Here is an 18,414-nt window from a genome sequence, read left to right on the forward strand (position 1 = left end):
CTGTCTGTGATGCAGCGTCAAGGGTAACCGCAGCCATGGTCTCCGAGCTAATAGTCCATGCTGCTGCAAACGTCGTCGATCTGTTCGTGCAGATGGTTGTTGTCTTGCAAACATCCCCCATCTGTTAACTCAGGGATCGAGACGTGGCTGCTCGATCCGTTACAGCCATGCGCATAAGATGTCTGTCATCTCGACTGCTAGTGATACGAAGCCGTTGGGATCCACCACGGCGTTCCATATTACCCTCCTGAACCCACCAATTTCATATTCTGCTAACAGTCATTGGATCTCGTCGAACTCGAGCAGCAATGTCGCGATACGATAAACCGCAATCGCGATAGACTACAATCCGACCTTTATCAAAGTCGGAAACGTGATGGTACACATTTCTCCTCGGTTGGAAACTTTCCTCATGTCAGCACGTTGTAAGTGTCGCCACCGGCGCCAACCTTGTGTGAATGCTCTGAAAAGCTAATCATTTGCCGATTTCAGCATCTTCTTCCTGTCGTTTAAATTGCGTGTCTGTAGCACGTCATCTTCGTCGTGTAGGAATTTTAATGGCCAGTAGTGTATAATACAGAAATACCGAAATACGGGGAAATCTTTTGTGGCGTCTTCAAAGTTTTTCATTTGTCAGTGCAAAAGTGGCCTTCCCAATGTCAATTTACCCAGCGTTGGAGCAGCGATCTTCGATATGGTTTTATGAGCAGCGAAGTTGTTATGTCTATTGAAATACATCATGGGATGAAATTATAATACAGTGATTCGTACAGAAAGTGTACGAGTGGTGCAGAACGTTTAAAAGGGGCACAACTTCTGTATGAGGCGTCCACGCTCTGGCGAGGCACACCGCATAGCGACAATCGGAAACAATGCCGCAGTGGACAAGCTTGTGTAGGAAAACAGACGTATTACCGTAAATGAAATGTCCATCATTTTGGATATTAGTGTTGGTTCAGCACAATGTTCTCTGCAATGTTGTGCTTTTCAATACACTGTTTCTAAGCTGCGTGCAACGTCGGTTTGCTGCTGAATTGGGACATCTTTCCATCGATGCCTGTGACTCTTTTACGTCGTTTCCTGGCCGAAACAAACGGATTTCTGGACAGAACTGTTCCTGGGTGCACTATCACTAACCTAAACGGAACTGTCGAACAAGAAATGGCACCATAGCTATTCGTCAAGACAAAGGAAGAAAAAGGAAAGAAAAACACACTCAACCATCGGTAGGAAAAGACATGCTTACTCTCTTTTGGGATATAAACGTAATACTTTTGCAGCCTTACATGGAAAGCGGATTAACAGTGACCAGTAATTCATGCTCAGATCTTGTACGAAGTCATCTTCACCACTGAAACTGGGAGTAAACGACTAGTACATTGACTGCAAGTGTTTTGTGCAACATGATAATGCTCATCTCCACATTTCCATTTGAACTTTAGGGACTTTTCTCCTTGTGTCATCAGTCTTCTGACTGGCTGATGTGACCCTCCACGAGTTTCTACCCTATGCCAACCTCTTAATTTCAGAGCAACACTTCCAGCCTACGTACTCTATTAGTTGTTGGATTTATGCCAGTTGCCTGCATCTCGTGGTCGTGCGGTAGCGTTCTCGCTTCCCACGCCCGGGTTCCCGGGTTCGATTCCCGGCGGGGTCAGGGATTTTCTCTGCCTCGTGATGGCTGGGTGTTGTGTGCTGTCCTTAGGTTAGTTAGGTTTAAGTAGTTCTAAGTTCTAGGGGACTTATGACCACAGCAGTTGAGTCCCATAGTGCTCAGAGCCATTTTAGCCATTTATGCCAGTCTCTGTTTTTCTCTACAGTTTTTACCCTCTGCGGCTCCCTCTAGTACTATGGAAATTATTCCCTGATGTCTTATTGGATGTCCTATCACCCTGTTTCTTCTTCTTGTCGGTGTTTTCCATATATTTCTTTCCTCACCGATTTTGTGGAGAATCTACTCCTTCCTTACCTTATCAGTTTACCTAATTCTTAACATTCTTCCGCAGCACTACATCTTAAATTCTTCGATTCTGTTCTATTCTGGTTTTCCAGCGGTCCATGCTTCACTACCATACAGTGCTGTGCTCAAAAGATACCTATTCGCCAGAGCTGATCTTTCTATGTCCTGCTTGCTCCATCTGTCATGAGTTATTTGGCTGCCTAGGTAGGAGAACTCCTTAACTGCATCTACTTCGTGATCATCAAGTCTGATATTAAGTTTCTTGCTGTTCTCTTTTCTGCTACTTCTCATTACTTTCGTCTTTCTTCGGTTACTCTCAGTCCATATTCTGTACTCATTAGACTGTTCATTCCAATCAATACATCCTGTAATTCTTCTTGACTTTCAGTGAGGATAGCAATATCGTCAGCGAATCATTCGGCTACTTGGAGACCATTTGCAGCCATTCATGAACTTCTTGTTCCCAAACAACACTGGAATTTTTATGAATGACAATGCTCCATATCACTGGGCCACAATTGTTCTCCATTGGTTTAAAGAACATTCTCGACAGTTCGAGTGAATGATTTGGCCACTCAGATGCCCGGCATGAATCCCATTGAACATATATGGGACATTCGAGAGGACAGTTCGTCTACAAACTCCTGCACCGGCAACACTTGGGCCATGGACGGCTATAGAGGCTGTATAGATCAGTTTCTGGAGGGGACTTCAAATGACTAGTTGATTCCATTCTACATCGAGTTGCTGCACTACGTCGCGCAAAGGGAGGTCCGACACGATACTAGGAGGTTTCCCCTCAGTGTATGTGCCACTTTGAGCAAAGGCCTATTGCGAGGTACTCATATCGAGATGACCATTGCATGCAGTTCCAGTTGTAGTATTCGCTCGGAAGCTGGTTGCGATGGACATGGATCCACTGGCAGTATCAATTTCTGTCCAGTCTGAAACCTGTTGTCACGAACATGTCGTGAGACTCGCCGTTGGTCACTGGCGGCTGGCACTTTTTTCACGACCACTGTTCTTACGCTGTGTTACATGGCTCCAAGGGGTATACACTATTTCTTATAGAAATGTTTGGCATCCCGCGTTGTTACACCAACAATTCGGGCAACCTCAGTCAGGGCACACCCAAACACAATAGCGTATTTGTGCCGATATGTCACGTCTCCACGCCGATCCATCTTACTGCCGTGATTACATACAATCTACTGGCGTATACGCATCTCTTCAAGTCCATAACCTAAGTCAGCAGGAGACGGTCATATAGACTATCACCACTGTGCTCTTTTAAGGCTATGACTATCGTATTGTCCGTTGAGACTATGATGACAACGTAAATATTAATTACAACCACTGGGGACGGATGCACGGAGCACAAGACCCCAAACAGAGTAATTCGGAAGATACTGGGTCCAAACACTAAACTAACGTTCTGTAACCGACGTAAGCGGGCTTGGGCAACTAGGCAGCATGTGAACGAGTATGGCTAAGCTTGGGTGTGCGTTGCCGCTGACGTGAAGACTACAGTCTTGGTGATCCAGACCCATCAGACATTCTTGGGACACTCAGCGGAACGGATATTTGCTGGTGTCAACTGTTAGTTTAATTAGTAAGTTAGTTTCATGTTCCATGGATCATTTGGACGATAAATTATAATGATATCAAATGACTGATTTTAGATTCACATCACAAATAAATTTGTAAATGTGGCCCCATGCTGAACATTTATAAGGAATTTTTTTAAATATACAGTTGTGAATCCGTTATTCTATCCTGCGCCATTTATAATGTACAATAAAGAAGATTCTCTACGGAATAGAAGGAGTTGTCAAGCAGGAACTTTTTCAGTTTGTTTTCAAGTTTTGCTTTATTGTGTGTCACAGGATGAGTGATCAAAATTTAGTTGCACAATTGTGCACATGTTTTTGTGCTAAAGATAATCTTAATGAGGAGTAATGAATGTTAGATTTTCTTATGGTATTGTAATTATATACATCATTGTTCCTTTGGAACTGCAGCGGATTATTCACAACGAACTTCATGAGGGAATAAATATACTGTTAAGCAGTAATCGAATGTCCACTTTCTTAAACAGATCTCTACAAGATGTTCGTGGGTGAGCACTACATATTATTTTTATAGCACATTCTTGAACAATGAAGACTTTTTTTCTTGAAGGCGAGTTACCCCAGAACATTATTGAATGAAAATACGGAAAAAGATGCCTGCTTACTTATTCGTCCTCGTCAAGATTAGCAATGATTCTAATTGCAAATGTGGCTGGACTAAGTTGTTTCAGAAGTTCGAAAATGTGCTTTTTCGCTTTTGAATTCTTATCGATATGGGCATCTAAGAATTTTGAAGTTTCTGCCCTATTTATTATTTCCTTCCCATTTGTCACATTTATCACCTTTGTAGTATCCGTAGCTGTGCAGAACTGAATATATTGTGTCTTTTTAAAACTGAGAGTGCGACCATTTGCTCAAAACCATTCAATGATACCTATGAGAACATTGTTTACAATTTTTTGTGTTTCTGTGCGTATGCTTTGATTTATTACTATACCAGTGTCATCTCCAAGATGAACTAATTCTGTTTGTTGCATATTAGACGGAAGATCGTTTACATACGAGGACGTCCCGAAAAGTAGCGCCTCCGAATTTTTTATTCTGTTCTCAGTGTCGGTAGAGGTAATATACCTTTTACTCCTTCGGTTTTCCCGATTCACTGACACAAGTTACAACACTCTGCCGCTAGGGGGCTCCGAATACAGCGCGTAACATGGCGATTTGTAATGTAACTGTCGGTGCGTGGAAAATAGCATGCTGCAGTCCTTCGGAAAACTGAATGCATCATGAATTCGAGGACTTCATCCGTACATGGAGTATCCTCTCTTTCAGCACGACAATGCAGACCACACACGAACGCTGTGGAGTTGTAACAATCTCGGTTCACTGTAATCGATCATCCTCCATTCAGTCCACACGTAGCTTCATCAGATCTACACCTTCTTCCGAAACTTAAAGAACACGTTCGAGGACTTCATTCTCATAGTGATAAAGTGGTGCAAGTTGAGGTGAGGTTGTGGCTCAGTTAACATAAACATTTTGCAGTGATCGTATAGACAACTGGTCTCTCGTTGGGACAAAGGTGTTCGTCGCCAGGGTGACCATGTTGCGAAATAAATATGTTGATATTAAGAATAAAGATGAATACTTTCATCAGTTTTGTTTTATATATTAAGTTGGTGCGTAAGTTCGTAGTATTTTTCTATAAGTTTAATAAACACAACAGATACACGAAACAGATACTTTAGTTATCAATAATACATTTTTCTCCGCTATTCGCAACAGTCTGAAACGCTGGAGTAATTTTTTCTTCTGAGAATGTAGAAATAACATTATTTTGAGGCGAAGAACCCGTCGAGGCGTGTTCGAAGCGCATTTTCACGCGGAAAGGAAATTCCTTGAAAGTTGTTCGATAGAGAGCGGAAAACGTGAAAATTTGAGGGCGGAAGATCAGGTGAATAAGATGAGTGCGGAATGATTTCACAACCCAACAGCTCAGTAACGTTTTTTGTCAGTCTAGCACAACGCAGGCGGGCGTTGTCGTGGAGTAGCATCCTAATGGTTCAAATGGCTCTAAGCATTATGGGAATCAACATCTGAGGTCATCAGTCCGCTAGAACTTAGAACTACTTAAACGTAAGTAACCTAAGGAAATCACACACATCAATGCCCGAGGCAGGATTCGAACCTGCGACCGTAGCGGTCAAGCGGTTCCAGACTGAAGCAGTAGCATCGTTTTACGCAGTCTTCCTGCACGTTGTTCTTGTACTGCGTCTGCAGTTGTTGATAGTAAATGTCACCATGGTTACGTCTCGAGGAATCAATTCGTAGTATACTACTCCGTTCCGTCAGAAAGAAACATTATCTTTTGTTGATGCACGCAGGTCTTTAAAAGGGGAGTTGCCGCTTTGTTTTGCCTCAGTCATTCCTTATGTTAGCATAAAGACAGTTTCTGCTCATAAGTAACGAAACTTCCCGATTGCATGCAAATGTCGCACGATGGTGGAATGATCACAGTTCACAGTATTTGCCAGTTCTCGTGGTCATTGTGGATTAATGATTTTAAACGATCTTTATAAGTCCAAAAGGTCTTCCTGAACGTCGTGAGTCACGAAGGGCAAAACGATCCTCCTCAGAACGAGAAAACCATTTTCTTGATGTGATCTGTCCAATGTCGTTATTTCCATACACGGCCAAATATTTCTGGCTGCCTCCGCTGCTGTTACCTCTCTACTGAACTCAAATAGAAGAATACGTCGGAAATGTTCCGATTTCTCCACTTCGCACTCATATTCTACGGGCCACATCTCCACTCGCTATCTCGAAATGACAAAATGAGAATATGTAAACTCAAATAGCAAAAAACTTAAGCACCAACATAATAAAAAGTCTTTAACAATCTTTCCAAAAAAATTCGGGGTTTGCTTTTCAGCACGCCCTGTATGTGAGGAGCAATAGTGGATCTAAGAGTGACCCTTGAGGAACCGCTTAGATGATTTCTTCTTACACGCAGGAATCTCCCCTGAGTACTTTGGTTTAATTACTTAGTACAACTTTATGTAGACTTCTGGGTAGCTATGACGTTATCCATTGGTTACCTGTACCACCGATTCCGTAAAGCCTCAATTTGCCTAGGAGAATATTGTTATTCACACAGTAAAATGCGTTATATGGGTTAAAAAAATACAAACCAGCGCTGTTTGTTATTTAATGCCTGTAAAATTTGGTGAGTGTCCTTGTAAATGACATCACGACTAGAGCAACTCTTATGAAATTCAATCTGTACTTTCCAAACTGAAATCCAAACTGAGGACATTATTGTTACTCGGGTGGGATATGTTCTATAACACATCAACTTCTAAAATTTTTTGAAAGTGATGCCAGTGGTGAAACAGAGCGGTAGTTATTGACATCTCTCCTATCACCTTTCTCATAGAGGGGTTTAACAATTGCATATTTCAGTCTCTCTGTAGAAATGAATTGATTTCGTGATGTATTATACATTTCAAATGCATCAGGGGTTATTATACAGGAACAAACCTTTAGTACTATGTTGGAAACACCATCAAAAGAGTGACCGGCGAAATATTCGATCTTGAGCCTTTCATTCCCGACGTGATGTGAAGGGGAGGGTCTGAGACATGGGTCGAGTTTTACAAGGACGTTCTATACTGAAAAATAAAGAGACAAGTATTTAGCGTTTTTCCAGACTCTCACTAGTTTTTGAGAAAAATCGATGTCGAAGTTGATTACGGAAAATAGTACTTTAAATGCTGTACATGGAAAGATCGTCCTAAATCATACATTTTTATTAATACAATATGGGGCCCAATCTTAGTACAAGTCATTAACGTTTTCGTATTTTCGTGCTGTATCTTGGAGATCCATTCATTATTCACTGCGTCTAGAAGGGAGAGGTCGGTGGCCGAACGGTGCCAGCACCCTACCTCAGCGTGTTATGTCAGAGGGCGAGCTGCACCATGTGACGTCCACCCAGACGAATTGATGAAAACAATGACAAAATAAGGGGATGGTGAAGACATTATGCTACCAACTACTACTAGTGGTCCGTATTAAATCCTTGGACGTGGCTATTTTTTCAATTTTTTCGGTATATCTGACAATATTATGATATGGTAATTGCTTTCAACCCTTTTCTGAACTAAAACATTAGGAAGTGTGATTAATAACCAAGCATGCACGTATAATGTATTGACAGTTATTGGGCTAGATAGGACTTGCGAAGATGATGTTGCTCAACCGACCTGCACCGTGAAAGTGTACCTCTCTTTGTCAACCGTGTGACGTTTAGTTTTTGCGACAGCTTAAGAACTTCATCGCACGACTTCAAAAGCCTGCCACTTCAAAGCAGGGTAGAGAATTACAAGACAGGCCGGAAGCTATCGAAACTCATGCGTGGGTCCACAACGAGTTGTGCACGCCTGTCTTTCAAAATATGCTTTTATACGCTTCGTAAGCATCCAAACTGTTATCTGACTGATCTAGTTTTAGCGACGTAAGTGAGATATGCTTTCCACGAACAGTGCACCGGAAGACAATGTCGACGCGCCGCGATTTCGTTCGTGTGTTGCACATCATGCGAGAAATTGTTAAATTTGACCCCGCAGATTGCGAGAGCGCTCACGAATAGACAATCAGTTAGGACTAAGGAATAATATACTTTAGGAGTGTTTTTGTATACTGTATCACGATGAATATAGCTATCAATACATTATCGTACACTTATTTGATTATTGATCACGGATCCTGATGTTTTACTTTAAAAAAAGGCTAAGAAAAGTATTCCAATTATCAGAATATTATGAAACACGCAGTAAAAACTCGAGTGAAAAAGATTCACGATTTAAAATCGAATACGGACCAACTATTTGATAGTCTAATGTTTCGATCGCTCGACCTCCGACCCCTCTCTGCTAGACACACTGTATGACGGATAGCCAAGCTATAGCATGAGAGTATAAATACGTCAGTAACTCTAAGACTATTAACGTTGGATCCCATATTATATTAATAAAAAAGGTTTGATTTTAGACTATCTTTCGATGTATATAATTGAAAATGTAGTTTTCCGTCATCAACTTTGACCTCGATTTTTGCAAAAACTAGGAAGTGCCTAGCAAAAAGTCGCAACATGTGTCTCTTTCTTTTCAGTATAGAACCTCCTTGCAGAAGTTGATCAAATTCGGTGACCCACATGTCAGATCCCCCCCTTGTTAGTGGAACCACTATGGCAACACATCTGTTGCGCAGCGGTCTGCCGCCGTTGCTGCCGGTCATCAACAGGAGCATGCGAGCGCGCCGGCGCGGCCAGCTCTGGCTGTGACCCGCCGAACCTCGCTGGGGGACGCGGCTCCATTCAGCTCGGATCGGTCAACCTCGACTCGTCTCGCATCGTCGTCGACGCCGCGTGGACCACTCGCTTCCTTTGTGAATTCTAACCTTGTAAACTCACCTTGTCACTAATAAAGTGTGTCTACCTCACCGAATAACGAGGGGCTTTCTTCTAGAGTTCGCAAATACACTGCTTGTAAAAAGAAAGTAAACCACTCAGCAGATACGGTCGGATGTCAGTGCAACTTCGTACACATACACGCCATCAGCGAGAACGTAAATGATACGTTACAATTCTCTGTGACATGTAGAATGGTCATCACAGCGCGTTAGTGCTGTTTGTGTTTAATATTGATACTGGGCATAGATGAGTCGTATAAGCGACGTAAACAGTGTCACTATGAAGTATAGAGATATGCTGTGTACTCGTGTGAAGCAGTATTATCTGCACCCCATAGAATTTTTACAATGAAATGAATACCCTTAGCTGCGTACAGGCGATGATATAAGTCAACGGAGACAGCTGAAAATGTGTACCACGACAGGGACTCGAACCCGGGATCTCCTGCTTACATGGCAGACGCTCTATCCAGCTGAGCCACCGAGGACACAGAGGAAAATGCGACTGCAGGGACTTATCTCTGCACGCCTCCCGTGAGACCCACATTCGCAACTTATTGTCCCGCACTATATTCATAGTGCCCCTGCCCATCGTACTCATTACTCGCGGCTTTACTGCCGATTCCCGTAAGAGTTCACGCGCTGTTTGTGCATCTGTACAGAAGAAGATGGCCAAATGGCCGGTGAGCCTTAGCTATATAATATATAGAACTAATTTTTCTCGGATATTGGGTGGCAACTTTGCCTTTAACAGCCGGAGCATGTCTTTCTGTGCCACTGGCTGGTCCCAATACCGAGTGACTGACGTACTTCTCGAAATACCGGCGTAATCGTCCTAGTTTCCGGTTCTACTGTTCCGGTGAAAAGACCTATTTTCATAATCTCTCTTGTACTCCTGCCGACCAATATTTCGACAGGAATGCCATTTCAAATTGATTATAGGTGTCACAATTCTCGATAGCTTCTGCTTCTCACAAGGCTCCATCGCCTTGGATCTGCGACGCTACGAACTGTATACGTTGCCGTTCGTTCGATGTTTTAGAAAGTATGTTCCTAAATGACCGGATAAATACAACCGGGAGTACTGGCTTCTTATCTGGTATGAATACTTGAAACTGCCAGTATTTTAATAGGATCACAATAGCAACCAGTGCATTGTCTGCTCCCATCACTCTAGGCGATAGGTGTGTGTGGGGGGGGTGCCCTCTCTGATACTCTTCGTAAACTGATTATGAACTTTCCGGATCAGATTCATACCCGTCACGCATGTTTACGCCAGGCTGCGGCTCGCTACGTGATTGTTGCGGCAACACGGCGAACGTTCTGAATTTGTGTGGCGATTTATTCGCGCCACTTCGGTATTTCATCCGTCGCAACCTGCTTAAGCTGCTCCATCTCGGTGGCTATTATTTCTTAGTGTTATTTAATTCTGCGGCTTCTTCGCCGCTAGAACCGGCTATCGCGCTCTTTACTTCGGATTTAATTCGTTCACTTACCATTTTGTCTTTTTCTCTCAACCAGTTGTGGAATTCTTTATTTATACTCTCACTTTGTTCAGCTGGACCCGCCAGGTTAGCCGAGAGCGCTAATGCGCTCCTTCCTGGACTCGGGTAGGCGCGCCGGTCCCAGATCGAATCCGCCCAGCGGCTTAACGTCAGAGACCGGTATGCTGGCCATCCTGGATGTGGTTTTTAGGCGGTTTTCCACATCCCACTAGGTGAATACCGGGCTGGTCCCCACACCCCGCCTCAGTTACACGGTTCGCAGACATCTGAACACATTCACACTCTTCCATGGATTACACTAGACACAGACAGTTGGGATACACTACTTCCGTCCTGGGGGGTACGGGGTGGCGGCAGGAAGGGCATCCGGCCACCCCTTAAATTAATCATGCCAAATCCGATTAACCATGCCGACCCTGCGTCATTGCAAGAAAAGGGCACAAGCCAAAGAAAGAAAGACTCTCACTTTGCTCAGCTGTTTTAGCCATAGCTGCTGGATCTGGTTCGAGAGATAAACTGTTTACTGCCTGTGCTAATACTGCAACGAACTCTTCCGTCTTCTTTTGCGTCCATTGCACTGATTCTATCGTCTCTTCAGTAGTTTGATGTGCAGCACGGGCATCTCCCATTAATTTTTTTTTAAGAAATTCTTTATTTCCAAATACATATTAATCATACAATGTAGCCCACTACCTTATGTGATTAGTGGGCCGTAATACATATACATTTATTCATTTTATTGCAGCTATTCTACGTATAACTTAGTAACTAGTTAGTTAGAGCGCTATATGAGAACTACAATGGGCATAGTAATATGTTCTTAAGTACTAAGTTGTAACCTACTAACTATGGACTAGTCACTATAGCCTGCAGCGTTACAAATGTGTCAGCTGAAAGTATAAACCTACTATAAGGCCTTGCTCATTGAGCTAACCCCAATGAGCGTGCCCCTGACACTGGGCAGGCCATGGTGTTAGTCGCTGCAGGTTCCTATAATTAGAGTCTATAAACTAGGTTCTACAACTAAACTTATCCTAGGGTCAAGGTTGGGTGCGTTGTCTAATTCGGTGTATAAGTGCACCCCACTCCCCCTAATCCCGAGCGCGGCGGATTCTAGACTGAAGAAGTCGGCCTTTCCGCGCTCAGGCGGTTTGGGAATAGGGTACTAGACTTCATCGGTATTTAAAGTGTCTTAGTAAGGTGCTAGTTCGGTTCTCGCAGGTAGTCCCTTAAGACTTTCTGTGATACCGCGTTTGCCAGTTCGTTGATAATCTGAAAAGTGTCGCGTTGTCTCAACAGTCTGAATGTGTCATTGTGCGGTAGTTGGTCTCGTAACACAGAGGCCACATCATTGAAAAGGGGGCACTCGTAGACTACATGGTCAGGAGTACCCTCCGGAACACCACAGTCACACGCGGGTGTCGCCTCTCTTCCAAATGGACATAAGTATGTCGGATAGGGTCCATGGCCAGTGAGAAGGTGAATCAGTCCCCTAGTTGGTTCGAAATACGTCATTTTCATTCTTTCCCTGACATCTGGTAAGAAGTTAAAGGTTCTGCGCCCTGTATCTTCGTTTTCCCATGAATGTTGCCACAGCTGATCCCCTCTTAACCTGATCTCAACTTTATTTTCAATCCTACTCCCTAGAATTTCTTCTATTTTATCCACGTTCCCCTTTTTTGCCCAGTACCAAGCAGCCTACTCTCGAATTTTGATATCTAAGGGGCAGAGTCCCATTAAGACTAATAGGGCTCCTCCCGGTGTGGTCCTATAAGCCCCCATTGATCTCATAATCATGTTTCTTTGTACTCTTCTCACTGTCATGGCGGGCACCACCCTCGTGTGCCTATGTGCCCAGACTCCAGAACCGTAACCCACTATGGAAGTGAGTATGCTGTTATGATACAGTTTGATAAGATGTGGTGGGAGGTGGAAACGTTTATGTCCAATGGAGATGAGGTTGTTGAGTACTTGTAAGGCTCTTTGTGTTACGGTTTCAATGTGTCTGCCAAATGACCACCTCTCATCAATGATGATGCCCAGGTATCGAGTCTCACGTCGCCTGAGAACTGGTGAGCCCTCTTATCCTAACTGTTGGACTCCTGACTAGCTGTCCCTTTAGAAGGAGATATGTTGACTTAGTTGGTGAAATTGTCATCTTAGTTTTTCGGCACCAAAGTTGTAGTGTTCCTATTGCACGTTCTATTTTAGGCTCCACGTCTTCTCGGCTTCGGCCGCCAACCAGTAGGAGGAGGTCATCGGCGTAGGCTATCACCTCTAGCACATCATCTCTTTGCTGTAGTATCTCCCATTAATTTACTTAATGTTTCGGCCAGGTCTTTAGTGGTCTTTTGCTTTGCTGAGACTTCTTTTGTAATACTTTTGAAGCCAGCATTCGATTTCGCTGCTAGCGCTTCATAGCGTTCTTTTTCTTTCGCCGCTTGCATTTCATCGCGTTCCCTGTTTTGTTCTACGATTTGCTTAATGAGCGATTTATCGCGTTCCTTTCTCTAGCATCCTGTGCTTTCTCGCATGTCTTTCTTTTACAGCTTACGCTTCATCGCGTTCGTTCATCAAGTGCGCGATTCTGTCTAATAAAGCTGCGAAAGTTTCTGCAGTGAGTGCAGGGATTTTTTGGGCACCCTCTGCTCGGTTACACCAACTTCTGTATTACCTAGCTCAGTTTCAATTGCTACCGAGTCAGCTGCAACATTGCTAACATCGACAACATCTTCGTTAGTAGTTTCTTGTAGAGGGTCCACATCTGCAAATTTACCAATTTTGATCCCATCACAAACAGCTATGCCTAGAGATGGAACCCTCCTTCGATCTAACCAGAATAACTAAACGAAACTTTATATAGACATAACAATGAAATTACCTAACTGGCAGAATAATAAAATAACTGTAACATAACACATGAAAATTTGGTTGCAGCTGGTGCACGGCTTAGCTATAGATCTAATTCTACGCTGAAGTACAACAATAGCTACACAATTCTACGGTGAAAGGACAATAAAATGCGATGGCTACATGCAAGCGATCATACCTGTTATGCAGGACTGCAGCGTGGAGTGGAGGTGAAGCTCATCATCTACGACAAGAATCTATTATCCGCTCCAACATCTATTTGCTCAGTTCTCCACTGGTGCAGTTAGTTCATGAAAAATGAAAGAAATCAAAGGTTAGTACGTTCATGAATTTTAGTTCTGGCCCCACGTTGGGCACCTTTTGAACTATTTTCAAAAAAGAAAGTTTCTCTATTTCGTGTGGTGCTCTTTAGTGGTAACTGAAAAATAAATTTTGATAAGAGGATATTGACTGGAGTGCCGCTAGTTAAAGGAAGAACCCAATTAAATAAATGATAAGTTTAAGTTACCACACCACAGAGGTAAATTTACCATTAAGAGAGACAAATTTAATAATTCAACATTTTGTCTGACTTGTTTGGGTACCGTGGAGTGGACTGACCGCGCACATCGTTTGTTGGCCACACGCCGATCATTAATATGACGCGTTATGCACAGAAGAGCTGCCCAGAAACTACATTCACAAATCGGCTTACCGGATCCCAGGGACGCACGAGTGGCTGCTACAAAATCGAACATCAATGAAGTTCGGTAGCGGCTAGCGAACTATATGCAGTTCCCCTAGCTGAAACGTAGAAAAGTTGACAGGCAAGATTAATGTTGTTGAAATGAAACATTGGTAAACAATAACAACTATTCATATGAAGGGCTTATTTCAATAGTAGTACAAGTCCATTTTCGTTCATTGTGAGATACAGAGTCCTAAAGTTAAACGAGCGCTGAAAAATGTGCAATTGAGATACCAGAAATATCCAAGCATATCGGCTGGTACCGGCGGAGGTTCGAGTCCTCCCTCGGGTATGGGTGTGTGTGTTTGTCCTTAGGATAATTTAGGTTAAGTAGTGTGTAAGCCTATGGACTGATGACCTTAGCAGTTAGGTCCCATAAGATCTTACACAAATCTGAACATCATCCAAGCATAAGGCTTCTTGCTAGAGATGATCCTTTCTTTCTGCTTGTTTGGATCATTAAATGCAGAAGCATTATAGGCAGAAAAGTGGAGGTAATGGACTTGTACCACTACTGGATTAAGCCCTTCATATATTGACGATACTTCTAAATAGATAAATACTTTACACACCTGGAAAATATCTTTTAAGTACAGCTGCCTGTTACAAAATAATTCGAGAGAGCGATCATTAAGAGGGAGAGAGATATCGAGAGCGAGCGAGCCAGACGCCGCACGTTTTTATGTTCAAGTAGAGAACTGAAGGCAAATTTACTGTCATTTCTCCTCAGTCTCTTCTTGTTCTGGAAGCCTCTCCAGTGAAAAAATACTCGAGAGACTTTGCTGTGCTCCTTTCCGGCGCTGCTGATCGCATAAAATTTGGTTGTTAACGCCACTTGCACTGCGTCTGACGCATTATTTGCCAATTAAAAATAAAATTACTCTCTCACATTTAAGAATTAATTACAATTTTACATTATAAGACAATTCAAAGACAATACACGGAATTAATACAAAAATACAGTGTTTCTTCTGTAGGATCACATAAATTATTTTAATATTGGGACTTAAATTTATTCACAAATGAAAAAGAAACGTTTCCTTGCTTCCTTGTATGATACTTTTTAGTTTTATGACAGAAAATAAAAAGCAGAATTGAATAGAATGTAGAAGTCAAGTAGCAGGTAAACTTCTACATAGGAACTTCACTTTTTAACTACAGTGTTGTTAATGTTCGTGTTTCCTAATATTGTCTTTCATCTTTAAAGTACAAACAACCAGTCATCTCATTAAAACTTCCACAAATTACCGTACAAGTCATAAAAGTTCCATAAGTCACTTCATCTGTAAACATCTTTTACAAATGAGAAAACACACAGAACGTATTCTTTACTGTGCTCTTGGTACGCATTTTTCCACGTATCATAAAAGATATTCAGTCTGCTTTGCAGATATAATTAGTTAAAAGTCCGCCGATCGAATGTAGTGGCTCAGTGAAGAACAGCGGCGGTGCGGTGAGGGAGGTCATTGCTCCCAGCGCTCAATCAACTGTGCAGACAAGCGAAGAGCTTCGATCAACAGCGGCGGCACCAGGTCGCCGCTAATGCCATACTGTAGCAATGTAGCAATGTTGTGGAATGGTTATCCACCGTTCTCAGTCATGCGACGCACGACCTAGGAGAAACAGAGTTATCAGTGAAAATAAACAGTGCAACGAGTGAATATACCCATATATCGGTTGTCAAATCTGGGATCCGTGACGTCGATATGCAATAACATTTACGTTATGCAAACTACCAAAACAATGCTTACTTTTGCGTTATTATTGTATTTGTATGAACTGCAAACGACGATAGTCATGTAAAGACAACTAATCTGAAACAGAAATACGTTTTAAACGCAATAATGTCCATGAGAAACAATGACCAATAATGAAATGTGTTTTGCTCTAACATATGTAGTAGTTTTATGATTACTGTACCTGTTTTAGATGTTACTGCATTTTTTTGTAAAAGCTTCATCGAGTGTCCTGTTACAGTAATGTCTTGCGCACACGCACATACGAACTGTATACAGGGTGAGTCACCTAACGTTACCGCTGGATATACACTCCTGGAAATTGAAATAAGAACACCGTGAATTCATTGTCCCAGGAAGGGGAAACTTTATTGACACATTCCTGGGGTCAGATACATCACATGATCACACTGACAGAACCACAGGCACATAGACACAGGCAACAGAGCATGCACAATGTCGGCACTAGTACAGTGTATATCCACCTTTCGCAGCAATGCAGGCTGCTGTTCTCCCATGGAGACGATCGTAGAGATGCTGGATGTAGTCCTGTGGAACGGCTTGCCATGCCATTTTCACCTGGCGCCTCAGTTGGACCAGCGTTCGTGCTGGACGTGCAGACCGCGTGAGACGACGCTTCATCCAGTCCCAAACATGCTCAATGGGGGACAGATCCGGAGATCTTGCTGGCCAGGGTAGTTGACTTACACCTTCTAGAGTACGTTGGGTGGCACGGGATACATGCGGACGTGCATTGTCCTGTTTGAACAGCAAGTTTCCTTGCCGGTCTAGGAATTGTAGAACGATGGGTTCGATGACGGTTTGGATGTACCGTGCACTATTCAGTGTCCCCTCGACGATCACCAGTGGTGTACGGCCAGTGTAGGAGATCGCTCCCCACACCATGATGCCGGGTGTTGGCCCTGTGTGTCTCGGTCGTATGCAGTCCTGACTGTGGCGCACACCTGCACGGCGCCAAACACGCATACGACCATCATTGGCACCAAGGAAGAAGCGACTCTCATCCCTGAAGACGACACGTCTCCATTCGTCCCTCCATTCACGCCTGTCGCGACACCACTGGAGGCGGGCTGCACGATGTTGGGGCGTGAGCGGAAGACGGCCTAACGGCGTGCGGGACCGTAGCCCAGCTTCATGGAGACGGTTGCGAATGGTCCTCGCCGATACCCCAGGAGCAACAGTGTCCCTAATTTGCTGGGAAGTGGCGGTGCGGTCCCCTACGGCACTGCGTGGGATCCTACGGTCTTGGCGTGCATCCGTGCGTCGCTGCGGTCCGGTCCCAGGTCGACGGGCACGTGCACCTTCCGCCGACCACTGGCGACAACATCGATGTACTGTGGAGACCTCACGCCCCACGTGTTGAGCGATTCGGCGGTACGTCCACCCGGTCTCTCGCATGCCCACTATACGCCCTCGCTCAAAGTCCATCAACTGCACATACGGTTCACGTCCACGCTGTCGCGGCATGCTACCAGTGTTAAAGACTGCGATGGAGCTCCGTATGCCACGGCAAACTGGCTGACACTGACGGCGGCGGTGCACAAATGCTGCGCAGCTAGCGCCATTCGACGGCCAACACCGCGGTTCCTGGTGTGTCCGCTGTGCCGTGCGTGTGATCATTGCTTGTACAGCCCTCTCGCAGTGTCCGGAGCGAGTATGGTGGGTCTGTCACACCGGTGTCAATGTGTTCTTTTTTCCATTTCCAGGAGTGTATTTCGTAAACCACATCAAATACTGACGAACCGATTCCACAGACCGAACGTGAGGAGAGGGGCTAGTGTAATTGTTTAATACAAACCATACAAATGTGCACGGAAGTATGTTTTTTAACACAAACCTACGTTTTTTTAAATGGAACCACGTTAGTTTTCTTAGCACATCTGAACATATAATCAAATACGTAATCAGTGCCGTTTGTTGCACTGTAAAATGTTAATTACATCTGGAGATATTGTAACGTAAATTTGACGCTTGAGTACCACTCCTCCGCTGTTCGATCGTGTGTATCGGAGAGCACCGAATTACTTAGGGATGCAAAGGGAACGGTGATGGACCTTAGGTACAGAAGAGACTGGAACAGCACATTACGTCCACATGCTAACACCTTTTTATTGGTCTTTTTCACTGACGCACATGTACATTACCATGAGGGGTGAGGTACACGTACACACGTGGTTTCCGTTTTCAATTACGGAGTGGAATAGAGTGTGTCCCGAGATGTCAGGCCAATAGATGTTCAGTGCGGTGGCCATCATTTGCTGCACACAATTGCAATCTCTGGCGTAATGAATGTCGTACACGCTGCAGTACATCTGGTGTAATATCGCCGCAGGCTGCCACAATACGTTGTTTCATATCCTCTGGGGATGTAGGCACATCACGGTACACATTCTCCTTTAACGCACCCCACAGAAAGAAGTCCAGAGGTGTAAGATCAGGAGAACGGGCTGGCCAATTTATGCGTCCTCCACATCCTATGAAACGCCCGTCGAACTTCCTGTCAAGAGTCAGCCTAGTGTTAATTGCGGAATGTGCAGGTGCACCATCATGC

The sequence above is a fragment of the Schistocerca serialis genome, chromosome 1 (genome assembly GCF_023864345.2).
Source record: "Schistocerca serialis cubense isolate TAMUIC-IGC-003099 chromosome 1, iqSchSeri2.2, whole genome shotgun sequence".
NCBI lineage: Eukaryota > Metazoa > Arthropoda > Insecta > Orthoptera > Acrididae > Schistocerca > Schistocerca serialis.